General features: G+C 43.3%; 2 long non-coding RNA genes across 3 annotated transcripts; one reads left to right on the top strand and one right to left on the bottom strand.

Moving 5' to 3' along the window:
• Window positions 1-5,688: 5,688 nt before the first annotated feature.
• Window positions 5,689-13,508, bottom strand: LOC309682956. Its single transcript, XR_014270176.1, has 3 exons — window positions 13,470-13,508; window positions 9,654-9,734; window positions 5,689-5,719 (listed from the first exon to the last, which is right to left on the bottom strand). It is a non-coding gene; the product is annotated as an uncharacterized lncRNA (long non-coding RNA).
• On the top strand, window positions 13,204-15,248 carry LOC309682955. Of its 2 annotated transcripts, none has more exons than XR_014270175.1 (3): window positions 13,204-13,246; window positions 13,478-13,656; window positions 14,677-15,231. It is a non-coding gene; the product is annotated as an uncharacterized lncRNA (long non-coding RNA). The 2 variants fall into 2 exon arrangements; XR_014270174.1 differs by having other exon boundaries at window positions 13,213-13,246; window positions 13,400-13,656; window positions 14,677-15,248.
• Window positions 15,249-15,348: the final 100 nt, after the last annotated feature.

Raw genomic sequence — 15,348 nt, 5'->3', positions numbered from 1 at the left:
AGGTGTCCCTGCCTATGGCATGGGGTTTGGAAATCGATGATCTTCAAGGTCCCTTCCAACTTAAACCACTCTATGATTCTATGAATTTCATCCACAATGTGCCTGCAGAACTGTATACAGCAAAGGCACCCAATTCTGTATCCACATTTTTCTTTACACAGACTTTATCTCCTTTTACCCACCCACCTCTGAATGTTGTGAACAGCCTAGAGTCACACATGCATTTCTTCTTGTCCATCTGATGCTCTCTTTCCTTCATTAATTCCAGGAAATCCCCGAAAGGTGGGCTTGTTTTATTTCAGCTATAATGTCTCAAACCTACCTTAAATTAAATACTTGCTCTTTACATTGTCTCGACCTACCTTGCAGACCGGAGCAGAAAATTTCCTCTCCTTGACCCTGGAGTGTGTGTAAACAGTCTAGATGCAAGGTTTTTAGAGTCACCACAAAGACTTCCACCTGGTAGAGGTTTTTTTAACACGGGATAGTGATGTTACATAGTACAGTGGAATGTATTTACTGGAAGAGTTGCAACACTTATCAGGCATGAGGCTTATGCAAGTGCTGTGTATTTGCTCAGGCTTTTTAGTATGTGTGACAAAGAGAGTAATTTTAGGACATGGAATGTCTCCTTGCATGGGAAATGGAAGCTGACAAGTCTGGAGAAGACAAATACCCTTAGTTTTGGGAGGGGACAGAGGAAGGAGTGAACCAAGTGCTACAGGTTTGCTTACCCTGAAATGGTCCTGGATTCCAGGATTCTACCACATCTATTTTAATCACTTGGAAGCTGTTGTTTAATGCTGGTTTCACAATTGCAGTGTAGTAAGCCATGTTTGGCCATGATGTGAGGAGCAACGCAGTAAGACTATTTGTGCTGTGCTGACGAATGCCATTAAAATAGCATCAAGATGATGAACTACTAACTCATTCAGCAAGAGTCTCTCAGCTTGCAGAAACTCTAAATAAAGAGATGGAGGGAAAACAAACAAGCAAACAAACAAACCAGCCAGAGTAAGTAGGAAGATGAGAATTAAAGCCATAACTAGCTGTGTCAAAGCCAAAAATCCCAGAAACCAAGATTTATAAATTCCCAGTAATACTGCTGTCTGAGCACCCTCTAGTGGTACACGGTTGAGAATAAACAGCTCCAAAAACGAAAATGTGATCCCACAGTGAAAAAAATAAGCAGAAGACGCAGTGCCTCCTTGACTTTGTTTGGCCAATTAATCACTGCATGTGTGTTTCCATTTGGAAGTCAGGAAAGTAACTCAACATTCAAAAATAATTTCGTTATTTATCTCCTGGCATCGTGTTCGCAGCATTTCCTTAATTTTTGCGTCATCCGTCTGGTTAAAGGCTTCTGTTCATTTAGAAGTTTTCTATCAATTTGTTTTAAACTCATTTTCTTTGGAATGGGAGATTAGAGTAAAAAGAAAAATAATAAGCCAGTGTAATGATACAGAGGGAAAATATGGATGGAAGGGAAATCAACCCAACTGATTTTTAATCCCTGTGGCACCAAGGTATATTTTAACTTAACTGCAGATACATACCAAACCTATTTGATTTGAAGACAAGGCTATTCACTATTTTGCACTTGTATTTAACCTGGAAAAGTAATGGAGATTGGTCTAATCAAGCAGTGATAACACATCACAGCTTTATAGTTCAATATTTTTCAGGAAAATTTTAAACTTAGTTTTATATATGCACAGAGTATGCTTTATGTTTGCTCTTTTCCACTTTTATTTTGACTTATGGTCTGTTATCAGTTGGTTCAACACACAAGAAGTGTATGCTACTAAGACTATGGTGCTACAATTATGAATTATTTTTACTTTAAAAAAAATAATCATTCATCCCAGATAGCATGAGAACTCTGACTTCCTGTGGAAACCTCCTGTACTTAAAACATTCCTAGATCCACCAGATATCACTCCTGGAGACGGTCATCAGTCTGCACTTGTCATCAGCAACAAACTGGTGGTTCCAGACAAAACTTCAGCTCTTATATTCTCCTACCTCAGGGACTCTGGGCGACCTCCTCCATGGCAGCACTAGCCGGCGCAAAGAGAACAGCTTCAAGGAAAGCAGCTATCTGTAACTATGGGGAGGCTTAACACGTTGGAGCATCAAATCAGTCCTACAGTAGGGCCTAGGCTCCTTGGAGAAAGACAAGACCATATATAAGGCTCCCTGAAGACAATTACTCTCCTAAGTAACTAAAAAATCCAGGGTAAAATCCCCCTCCAAAATTGGCTTCAACCTGGAAGGTGGAGACCTAAATTCTGGAATATTTCAGACAGTTGACTATTGCTCGGAGTCCTGAATACAGCCATGATCCACTAAAAATGCATATCCCATCTTAACCAGTCATCTACTGAGGGAAAAATCAAAGTGAGGACCCCAGCAAATATGTCTAGTTTCCAATTATCTCTTACTTTTTCATCTTCTCCTTACGTACGTGACAGAAATAATTTTACCTTGATCCTAAGATATGCAGCCAGAAGGGTCATTTAAAATCTTTGGTGGAGCATGTATTTGAGAAATACAAGCAGGGAAAAAAATCTTCATTACAGTTAATTACAGTTAAAATGGATTTGGAAGAGAAACTGCTCATATTTTAAAGGCAGCCATGAAAAAAATGTAATGAGAGTCAGACCCTGATATGCACTTACCCTGGTTTACATTGGTGTAACCTTGCTGCCTTTGGAGGAGTTTCTCTCCTTTATACTCCTCCGAGTGAGATGAGAGTCAGGCCCACAGCCTACCTGCCCACCCTTGCCATGATGATGATGATAACGATAATGAAAAAATTAATGGACCTGGAGTCAGTATTAAAAATTGCTTGTACCTAATACTAATTTTCCTCATGGCTGTGAAGCCCTCTTTTTGACGAGAAGGAAAACAGAACAGTTACCAGCTGTTCACATAATGACGAACACTAATAAGGGAAGACATGCATGTTAATGAGCTGGGGGAGGGGAATCAGAGGGGGCACTCATCATGTGCAGCTGTAAGTGCAAATCCTTCCTCCGAGTATTTTGGAAATCTGATGGCATGTCATGCTGGCAAATAGGCTTGAGACTGAAATCAGTCCCAGATAAGGAAAACAGCACTTCCAGAGTCTGCTTCCAGCCCCGGCCACGTGAAGATCAGCCTGTCTTTCACCATGCTGTTAAGAGTATCAGGACAGGTATTTTCACCACATGTGACATCCTCTAAAAAATTATTATTGCAGTCACAAATGAACAGTCAAACAGAGATGACCTCATGGGTCCAGCAGAAAATAACAAGTGAAGCAAGAAAGAGATGCGTGGATCAGAGCTTGGGGGGAGAACAACGATGCCCTTTGTATTCTCTGGTCTGTACATCACACAAACAAATTGAAGCTTAAAGGCTTGCCTGCATGCAGAGTTGTAGGGTCTTCTTTCAAAGTGGGATTTAAAACCTGATGTAGCTTATTTAGTGCAAAAACCAGTGAAAATCAGTCTTCCCTTAGTTTAAACCCAGCTTATTTTCATTAGGTTTAGGTCAGACAAGCACAGGCTTATGCTGAAATACACTGCTCAGCCCAAAGTAAGGTCTGCATATAGGCTTACAGTGCTCCAACCCCCTCACCTCAATTATGGGCAGACAGGATCTGCTCCCAGGTCTTGTAGAAGGGATGGACTTTGGGCCACCATCGGTGCAGAACCCCTGCTTGCAATTCACTTCCTCCTAATTTTCTGTAAACAGTCTAAAGGGACACTAGGTTCTTGTAGGACCTCAGCAACATAAGTCCTGGCAGCTTTATTAGAAGATAAATTTGTTCAATTTGTTCATCCCGAGCAATCTTAAGAGACAAATCATCAAAACTGAGCAATGTTAAAGGGTAGGCCTCGAGGAAGAAAGGCCTTAAAAAGAAAATCTTGCTCCAGAGCCTTTGATCTGCTGAAGATTCCATGACCACGTCCACATGTGCAAATCCACAGATCTAGAGCTTATACTTCTCCATAGCCAGAGGTAAGATTGCCAATATGAAGGAGAGTGTTTGGTGTAAAACAGAATAAGTGGTGTAAAACCGCATAGCTGGGCCTATGCTGATTTACGTCAGCTAAAAATGACGTTAGGGTTTTTGATGTATAAATAGGTCTTTACAAAGGGTTAACATTTCATGGAAGGATGCTCATTTACTAGGTTTTTATTTCTCAACAACAGATGCGGAACTTAAATCAGTACTGCAAGTTGTTATATCAACCTCTATGTCAGGCTCAGATTGAAGAGAGGGTGTTGGGGACACGTTCTCTCCTGATTAATATGAAGACAGAGCTTTTTTTTTTTTTTCTCTTAATGCAAAGAGGAGACTGAAGAGAAAGGTTTACCATTCTAGCTCTGTTTCTACAGGAAAAACGTATGCTGCACACAGTTAGCACCTCTCAGCAGGAAAAATGGAGACCAAGAACATGGAGAGATGTGAAATCAGAGAAGAAACGGAAAACATGATCAAGGGAGATAAATTAGAAAAATAATTTAGAAAAAATCAATTCCTAGTAAGTTCTAGTTAGTCTCACAGAATGAACTAGAATGAAATGCAAAACAGGGAGTCTGACTCCATCAAGATGCAAAGGTTGCACAGCATGGAAGCCAGTGAAATCATATGAATTCATTTAACTCTGAAAAAGTCTTCAGAAAAGCAAAAGCTTCTGTTGCTTTTGCAAATGGCTATAACGGTTAAGCCTGAGAGATGTACGAACAACAGGATGAAGCGCAGAGTGAAAAAAAAAAACAAACACAAGTGTTTTAAAGTTTACAGTTGAGGGTGTTATCTGAAAACAAGGTTTAAGTCCCAATTCTCCTGAAACACAGAGACTGTATTTAGAGGGGAGACATTGCTTTATTTTGGCCAGAGTGCACAGTGGAATGTTTCCACAAATCATGCACACCCAATGCTGGTTTCCTCATCACATTTATACACAAAAGTTACGGGGTAGTACACTTCCAGTTACAATGATTGGTTGTAATTTCCACATGATTATAATATTTGCTGTGTCATTCTCTTCAGTCACTGCACCTGTGCAAGGGAAGGGTTTCCACCTGGGCAAGGGTCTTCTTGGCCTATAGGCGTGATTTTAGTATTATAATGAAGGTAGTTCAGCTTAGGACACCCAGAATTTTCACTTTTCTGCCAAGTTGGCTAGGCCTTTCAAAACATGGTAGATTAGTAGCATCTTCAAAGTTCATATGCTCCAGGACATTTCACTTCAAAGAACAACAACAATACTTCCTTTCCTTGATTAGGTGTTCTTTCTCATACAACTCAAGGATAGAATTTTCATTATTCATTAGAACGTCTCAAAAAGTTCCTTTACTAATTAGCCCAGATACTTGTGAAGAAACATTCCCAAGGCTGACCATTTGGCCAAGTACATAACAAAATGGTCGTATGCAGTATCCTGTATCAGAAGTTCAGCTAATGCCAATAGTTAGCAGGCCTAACTTTAATGCTAACAAAAAAGGCTAAGATTCTAACTATAAGACAATAAGGACAGAGAGAACTTCAAGAGGTGAACTGATCTGACACCTACCTGAGGCACAATCCGATCCTTACCTGAGTGATCCAACAACATTGCTAGGTCGCTCCTGTACACGTTCCCTGCAGCACGCAACAGCAGGGAGAATAGGCCTGGAAGAAGCTCCGTGAGATGTACCCTGGCTGCGACCTTGGAGGCAGGACCTGGTACAAGATGAGGACCCACTGGAGACAGCTGTCCAACTTGCTGTTATAAATTTGCACTCTGCCTGGAGATTTCATGACATTGGCCCATGGAAGGGGAAAGTTCTCCAAACCCAGTCATCTTTTGCTGCATAATAGGCTCGGTTATAATTGTTCTTTCCCTCATAGATTTGGCATATAACTGGTTACTATCCATGACTCCAAAGTCTCTGTCCATGTCTACTCATTATTCTCTTTTTTTAGGACAAATAAACCAAATTCTTCAGCTCGAATTCCCAACAATGTTTTCCAACCCTCTAGTCATTCTTGCTATGGTCCTCTAGACTACCAGCTTCTGGCACTGTACAAGGTGGGTGGTGGGGATGCACAGAAAAGGGGGTGTCTGAAGTCCAAATGAATGCTCAGGCTGTTTGGATGAAGCTGTAAATAATTGGGAAAACCACTGGCACTCACTTGCTGAAATCAGCCTTTGCAGAATTTCTACAGCTCTTCCTACATGCAGAACAAGGGCTTTGTTCTGCAGAAGCATGAGGGCAGAGATGTATAAGTCACTCTTTCAACCTGAGGAAACCCAGTTCTCTTGTCCCCCTGATCATCAGCCAGACAAGCAGCTGCATTTCCAGCTGTGACTGCAATTATAAAGGCTGTTGAAGCCACCAGATTGGTGACAACAGACTCTCTGCACCCCCTCAGTGTACCTCTGCCTCAACTCCCCATAACAGCCCATGTCAAGCCAGTGCAAAAATCTCTTTTGCACCTGGGAGATGTTGTGCAGGTGCACTCCTCTGTGCCATTGCTCTAATTGTAAACCCCACTAATATGGCCATGCTGGAGATGATAAAATGGTCTTCACCTTTTGCACTGCTGGTAACAGTGCCGCTGTCTTACAGGAACCAGGCAATTGTATGCCAGTGCATAGCTACTGCGTGACCACTTCTGACATGAAGCAACAATGAAGAGAGTAGAGAAAACTTAAAGCAGGGAGAATTTATCCTTATGGAGTTGCAATTTTCAAAAAAATACATCCATGTGTGCTGAAAACATTATGGAAACTTTAACAGCCAAAGAAGTTAAGATCTTGGGTTTTCACCTCTTCTGGAAGACTGAAGCAGAGTAAGACACTAGCCATGTACTGCTCAGAGCCTTCAAAGAATGGTTTTGAACATCAAAGCACTAAAGCATGTGGATTAGCTTTAAATACATGAATAGCCAACAGGACAGCCAACATGGCTTCACTAAGGGCAAATCACACCTGACAAATTTGGTGGCCTCCTATAATGGGTTTACAACATAGGTGGATAAGGGAAGAGTGATTGATGGCATCTACCTGGACTTGTGTGGGCATTTGATACTGTCCCTGCACAACATCCTTGTCTCTAAATTGGAGACACATGAATTTGATGAATGGACCACTCGGTGGATAAGGGTGGTCGTACTCAAAGACTTGTAATCAATGGCTCAATGTCCGGGTGGAGAGCAGTGATGAATGGTGTCCCTCAGGGATCCATACTGGGACCAGTATTATTTAACATCTTTGTCAGTGGCGTGGACAGTGGGATTGAGTGCACCCTCAGCAAGTTTGTGGATGACACCAAGCCAAGTGGTGTGGAAGGGATGCCATCCAGAGAGACCTTGACGGGCTTGAGAGGTGGTGGGCCCATGCAAACCTCATGAAGTTCAACAAGGCCAAGTACAAAGTCCTGCACCTGGGTTGGGGCAATCCCAAACATGGATACAGGATGAGTGATGAGTGGATTGAGAGCAGCCCTGCCGAGAAGGACTTGGGAGTACTGGTGAATAAAAAACTGAATATGAACCAGCAATATGCCCTTGCAGCCCAGAAAGCTGACCGCATGCTGGGCTGCATCAAAAGAAGCATGGCCAGCTGGTCAAGGGAGGTGATTTTCCCCCTCTACTCTGCTCTGGTGAGGCCCCACCTGGACAACTGTGTTCAGCTCTGGGGCCTCCAGCATAAGAAATACATGGACCTGCTCAAGTGGGTCCAGAGGAGGGCCATGAAGATGATCAGAGGGCTGGAGCACTTCCCCTATAAGGAAAGGCTGAGAGAGTTGGGGTTGTTCAGCCTGCAGAAGAGAAGGGTCCAAAGGGAGCCTACAGGAAAGATGGAGAGGGACCATCTTTATTAGGGAGTGTAGCGATAGGATGAGGGGTAACAATTTTAAACTGAAAGAGGGTAGATTTAGATTAGATATGAGGAAGAAATTCTTTACTGTGAGGGTGGTGAGGAACAGTTTGCCCAGGGAAGGTGTGGAGGCCCCATCCCTGGAGGTGTTCAGGGCCAGGCTTTGAGCAACCTGGTGTAGTGGAACTTGTCCCTGCTCATGGCAGAGGGGTTGGAACTAGATGATCTTTCAGGTCCCTTCCAACCCAACCCATTCTATGACTCTATGATTCTGTGACTTTAAAATAGTAGGTGACTTTGAAGTCACAAAAGAAGCTGCAGCTTCTTCAGCCTCATGTTCATGCACTAGTTGTAACTGCACTGCTGTAGCATGGATGGTGCAGTGTGGGCAGCATGGGTATCCTAATAATGAAAAGAAGGGATGGTCCAAGGAAAAGCATGGAATTTTTGGTGCAGGACAGAAGAGGTGAAGAGCAATTGTGAGTGGTGAAAGGGAAAGTGAGGAGAAAACATATGATCCAGTTGCTTGCTAGCTAAACACATTCCCTCCTGTGCAATAAATGCTGTAAAGGAACTTTGGAAGTAAAGAGGGCATGAGAATATAATTATACATTAAATCATGAAGCAAGAAAACTGCATTGAAACAACACTGTTAGTATCATGCAGTTAAGCATTCAACAGCTGGAAATTCTGATAAATGTTCAGGCAACTGTAGTTCTTGCATTTCTGCAACACTTGAGGGCCTGACTACAATGTTAACAACATACTCTTCATGTCGATTTTGTGTGGGATATTATCAGTGTGCTCAGCCATGTTTTGGTTACTGCCTCCCATTCTGAGGATCTAGGGCTGGGGACCTATTTCTCCTTTTATTAATACTAGCGTAAATTTCAAGTAACTGCATTGAACCCAAAGAGGTACTGTCATAAAAAAAAAAAAAATAGATGCAAGCCATCAACGAAATGATATCCTATTCTGACGTAAACAGAATCTTACAGTGGTGAGTAGCTGGCAAAAAATACCACTATGAAAGCCGAAAGTGAAGACTGCTATCTTCACTTTGCAGAAAATGATTTTTTACTCTAAATGAGCCTTGTAGATTCCAAAATATGCTTTGTAAAATCTTTGCTAATTGTCAGATGATTGAGTCACTCCAACTGAAGCCAGTAAAAATTGTGCTGCTGCAGCTGTCAAGAGTTATGGATTTTAAGGCTCTAGACTATTTAACGGCATGTAAAAGAACATAAAACATGTAATTATTCAAATGAGAAATGCGCAATCTGAAATGTGCAGTGTTTTGAAAATAAGTAAGCATCCTGACACCTGTAACATTGCTGCAATTTGGCTGGCACTATGATTATGCCAACTATTAGTGCAGCTGTCACCCAAAATTCTGAATACAAGCAGGGGGTAAATGCTTCAGTTAGGTGAGCAAACATACCAGGGCTTCTAAATGAATGACAATAGAAAGATCTTCCTTGGCTAATTGCTGTAGCGCCACACATACAGTTTGGCAGGAGGATGGTGCTGTGAAAGAGGAACACATTTCTCAGTTTGGGTTTGTGTTGTTCCTTCGATGTCTGACATAAATATTTTAATTTTTCCACCAGCTTAACTCCACCAGAGTTAGGGCATATGTGTATGTGTGTAGACTTCTGTACCAACACCCACGCTGTTATCTATTTACTAACACTGGCCTACGAGCATCTGGGGCCAGATCATCAGCTGATGCAGGTTACCATGCACTGACCGAAGACACGGTGACATCCCAGCTGAGACTCCCGCTCTTACATTCCAGAATTTGTAGGCTGCTTTTTCGAGCTCTCAAACCCAGGCACACTGTCTGCATTCATGTCTGCATAACAAAAACTTCTTCCTTTCAAAGTGCAACAAATAAAAACTAAAGTGAACAAAATGACATGACTCATTAGTTAAAATCCCCCAAGAAAACACATTCTTTACTTAAATCAGTTGTGGCAGCTATTCATAATCCTGCCAGCTGTTACAGGAGGCCTCTTCAAGTGTACTGAGATCTCAACTTAAAGGTCTCCTGACAACACATCCACTGCAGCATTTAAAAATGAGCCTTACACTCAGTTAAGCCTTCTTAATCTTTATTTGTAATGACTAAAGTGATTTAGCTAAGCTTCAACAGCTCATTAGTTTTAATGGTGAATACTGGGAATTTGAATATTACCATAGCCAGGTGTCAGCAGTGTCTAGGGGAAAGGAAATACTTTCCTGAATGCAGGTCACAGGACAATGAGGAAACAGGTGAGGCTCACGTCACATTTTGCAGACAGTTGTTTAAACATTTTTGCAACGTTCCACCATCCCTTGAATAACTCCAAATCTACAGCCTTGGAAGAACCAGCTAACCTTGATTTTTGCAGAAGGTCTGAGGAAAAACAAGCAGTGACTACCCAACGTGAGAATGATTACAAGCTTAAAACCACATTCAGTTTCCACTCAACTCTAGCTGTGGCAAAATTCAACGTAAATGGATATTTGAGCAAACAAGGTGCAGATTTCAACCATCAGCCCAGCGGCAGGGACTCTACAGGGTGCCACATGTACAGACATGTGGGAGAGCACACACAGCTGGAACTCACGGTCATCTTTCAGACTTATTTCTCCATCAAGCCAAAACATGCACAGAATATCTCAATCCCATAACAAACCCCAAATATTGCAAATTCACCAGAAGAGCCATCCTTCTTTAAGTACCTCCAAAATCTGACACTAAAGACATGTAGTGGACAAAGCTATTTTAAAGAATGTGTGATTTTCCTCCTGGTGTGTACTGTGCGAAATTTCCAAGTTGAGTCTTTGCTGTCTACAGACAGATGTCTAAAATGAAGCATTTATATGGTAAAATGAAAAATGGAACTACTGTCTTAAAAAAAAAAAATCACACTTTTGAAGAACATCCCAACTACGCTTTCCTTCTCATGGAATGCTTTAAACAAGCTCTAAAAAGCTGGACGGGGCCCTTGTCCACCTAATTATCTTGTGCTCAAACAGAACAAACAGAAGAAGGCCATCCCTAGTGCTACCTGGTTACCTTTTCCATGTCAAACTGACTTCGTTGGTAGAAAGCTTAACAACTGCTCATGGTCAAACAACCCACCCTGCCAAGAAGCTCTGCGCTCCCACAGCAATCACAGCCAAAAAAACCCCACCTCTTGGTTGACACAGATTAGAAAATCCCTCAAAAAAAATCTCTGAACAGAAAACATACCTCAGAAACACCTCAGCAGTGTTTTCCCTGCCACTGCCTTTGTGGAGGATCAGTCCACCTACACAACACTGAGCAATTGTCTACAAATAAATAGTCCTATCCACACCTCCTTCTAAGCAAAAGTTTGGGAATACCAGGACTTTGCATAGTGTCATGCAACAGAGAATTGCTCTTTATAAAGCATGTGACAATGTTCCAAAAAGCCAAAAAGGCTCAGCACCATGCCACTTACTCATGTATTGTATCACTTTTTTTTTAACATATTGTTTCTTTGTTGTGCTGCACAGAGAAACACTGGACTTGCCAGGCTGGAGGTGGCTGTTGGCCTACGGCACCTGCTGCCATGGTGGCACCAACTGCTTCAGGTAAGGTTTGATGGAGTTTTGTTCTAGTCTTTCCAACACAGGCTGACATTTACACTAAAGAATAGCTGCTTCCATACTTTCCAAAACTCCTTTCTAATATTTACCAGACTCATCACGTGCTTGCTGTTTTTGCAGCTTCACCTCTTCTGGGTCATGAATCCTGACCTCAAAGATAGCTGGTGAAGGGCAGGCTGGACAGCAGATTACTTCTTTCCGTTAAGTCTTAAACTGCCCACTCTCCTTGGGTTTTTTGTTTGTTTCTTGCTATCATTAGTTCAAGACTTCTTTCTGCATGCCTAGACATGTCTATGGCCTCCACTCCTGTAGTACCCAGCTGCCAGTTGGTTCCTCACCACACCTTCTGTGGTAATCACAGAATTGCAGAGCAGTTGAAGTTGAAAGGGACCTTTGGATGTCATCTTGTCCAAACCCCCTGCTCAAGCAGGGCCACCTAGAACCGGTTGCCCAGGATCGTGTCTAGACAGTTTTTTAATATCTCTAAAGAGGGAATGAAAACAACTGTTATTCCCATTGTTCAGATAAAGGATCAAACAGAAAGATCAGAGGTTTGCCAAGAAAGTCAAGGAACTGCAACTATGATTTTGAGTCACACTAAGGCTTAACTCAATATTGCTGGGAAAGTTAGAGACTATTCCTGCCTGATGGTGGTACAGGCTGACAATCCAGTGAGCAGTGTGATAGTTGTTAACTCAAGCAAGAATCACCATTTTATTTAATCAGCACTTTGATCTTTTTTTCAGTGGGTAGGAAGTAGCTAAGCAAAGAAAACTGATGATCTAGAAGAAAAAAAACAGCTAGGGGAAACAAAAGGGAAGAAGAAAGTAAAGGGCTCCATGGAGAAAATGTTGAAGATGAACAGATGTTAGTGCAAGACCCAAGGTGCTAAAAAATCTATCCTCACCACCTGTGCAGACGTTTTAGTCTCACAAAGCCCAACAGCTGAGGTTTGGCCAAAGCATGCTGTCTGCAGTGGCAACCAGGTTTGACCTAAGCCTACTAAGACAAGGCCAGCCCACCATTAATCGCCCTTGGGTAGAAAAGGGAGGGAACACGGAGGGAGAGCAGTGGGAGGCTGAACAGTAGGGGCTGTAGGGCATTCACAACAGAAGGGCTGAGAACGGCAGGTTAAGAGTCAGCTCTTGGTGGGACCATGTGCTGTGCTGTCCCACCATCCAGCTGAGGCTACTGCTGTGCCGGCTCCCCCGGTGGGTCGCGCTGGCTCCTCCTGGCATGTCTTTCTCAGGATCACTCCTGAAGCTCTGCTCATTCTTTCCAAAGATAATTTATGATCCTAAATGGTCATAAAAAGTCATGTAGATGTCTTTTTAAACTAGTATATGTGGATCTCGTTTTCTTTTGTGGCTGTTCTGCCTCTGGTCATGTTGTCCCTCCCCTCCTGCTCCTCCCCAGCTGCAGGGTGCCACATCTGCTGCCAACCCGGGGGCACATCCCAATTCTCTGCTTTTCCCGGAGCTCCTGAGCCTACGGCCAGGCTGGGCAGACCACGGCCAGGCTGGACAGCCGGCGCTCGGCCCCGGCGGCAGGCAGGCAGACGGGCAAGCGGAGGCGGAGAGGCAATTCCGAGGACAAACGGCAGGCGCCGACGCCGGTCGGTGGTGGCGGCGGCGGCGGGCTGGGCAGGCCGCGCTCCTCCCTCGGCCGCCCCCGCGCGTTGCGGCCGCGGGGAGAGCGCCGCGCCGCGGCCACTGGGCGGAGGGGACGAGACGAGACAAGATGGCGGCGGGTCGGGCAGCGAGGTAAAGGCCGCTCGTGGCGGGCCGGGCCGGCGACGGGGCCGCGCGGCTCCCCGGGCTCCGCGGCGGGCGGCTCGGCGCCGGGGGTGGATGGGGAGGGAAGGGGCCGGCGGTGCTGCCCGGCCCCCCTCGGCACAAAGCCGCTTGTGGGCACAGGAAAGGCCGTGCCGGCGAGGCAGCCAGGCCGTAACCCGCGTTTCCCCCCGCCCACCCGCGCCGGGCTTACCCGGGCAGCCGCCGAAGAAGCAGCCTGTGCTCCGTTTGCAGTACTGCAGTAACAGCGGAGCGCTGGAGCGCGAACGGGTGAGAGCGGGCAGTGCCCTGCAGGGCTGCAGCGAGGTCGGCGCTACAGAAACCCGTACGCAGGGAGGTTCATCGACAGAAGCGAACTGCCGGATTGAAACCAGACACAGGTGAAAAACATTTGTAAGACAGCAACTGGATGAGAGGGAAAGCCCCACGTTCAGCGGTCACAAAGATATAAAAAGTCCGTATAGAACAGAATTTGTTGGTATGCAGTTTAAGTACATCTGCTTTGCAACAGGATGCTATTTTTGACATTTGTTCCCACTCCTATGGATTTGTTATCTAGTGGGTGAAAGCCCCTGTCAGGTACCCTTCATACAACCCATTGCAGCAGCAAAGGGGCTGTTCCTGCTAAAACAGGAATTCCAGTTCATGTATGGTATGTTTTGTAAAAATATCTCGTATGTATACAGGAGCTCAGAGCCCCTGTTGGCATAGGTGTTTAGTCCAGTGGCTTTCACAAATAATGAACGTGCTCCCTGTTCTTACTTGCCAGCTGGGTTGTTCAGCACTGAAGATAGGTATGTACCTGCTCTTCTTAGTTTATCTTAAATTTCAGAAATGTTTGGCAAGTTGGTGCTTTGCAGAATTTGCTATTAGGACTACAGAAAATGCTTTGTTTATATAAAATATTATTAACAGCTTTAAGATTATATGTCTTCACTGGCAATATTTATATATACACACAGTAAAATGCTGAAATTTTGGATGTATAGAAAAACAACTTTGTCTAAGTGATTAAGTATCATAAATTGGAAAAGACAACAGGATGGTTGGAGGACTGAGAAGGTAAGACAGTTAAACTTCATGCTGTATCTTACTGGTTATAGCCTCCAAAATTATAATAATGCAATAGCAACTCATGTTCCCCTCCTGACATGAGGGAAAGCAGTACTGCATTTGCACATAAGGCTTGCACACCATTGGTGGCTTTCACCTATCTCATTTGTACTTAAAGCTTTCTAAGAGGTCACTAAGGTAGGGGATGAAAAGCCCTGTTTAGCTCAATACAAGTCTTCCTACTCAATAAAGGCACACAACTTCTTGATGAGGATTAGTCAGACCTTATTTTCAGTAGCATTGTTAACAAAGCAATGTGTATTAATGGTTTTTTCTACTTTTTCTAGGCAGCATCAAGAGATAATAGGATTTGTCACACCAACGCTAAACTGAGACTAAACTTCAACCCATTTTATGGAACTGTTTGTTTAAGGAGGAAGCAGCAGTACTGAAAGCAGTCAATGCTTGACTGCATGAGACCATGTCTCTCGCAAGAGGTGAATTATGTCTTTCTTCAAAAACTTTATGAAATGCAAATTGAATTAAGTCCTTTCAACTTTCTTCTTTGCAAGGCAACAATAAACAAGCGATTGACTTTTCTTGAAGTTTCTGTTACTTGAATAATTGGGGAGAGGGGAAGGTAAGGTTCCTACTGAGGTATGTGTAAATTGTCTTGCTCTCCCTTCAGATTAAGATTTGTAGTTTGATTTACTGTAAGGAAGAAAAAAAAAAAAAAAGGGGGCAAAACCTTTCTTTAAGCGTACAGGTGTTTTTTTTTTCCTCCTAGTGGCTGAAGTGCCTTTTTAGGCACATGGTGAACTAAAACTTAACATGCAGCTGTTTCATACTGAACAATTTTTTTTCACAGCTGGAAATAAGTAGCCTCTGAAAACATGAAGATGACCATATAAAGGAATGCAACAGCAAAGTAATCCAGTAATTCATAACTATTACTAAAATAGTTAAAAAAAAAAAAAAGAGACTGCTTACAAACACTAACAGTGAACTGATTTTAATTA

This window comes from Vanellus vanellus, assembly GCF_965231255.1.
Source record: "Vanellus vanellus genome assembly, chromosome: Z".
NCBI lineage: Eukaryota > Metazoa > Chordata > Aves > Charadriiformes > Charadriidae > Vanellus > Vanellus vanellus.
Note: the sequence above shows the minus strand (reverse complement) of the source record. Positions and strands in the feature narration are given on the sequence as shown.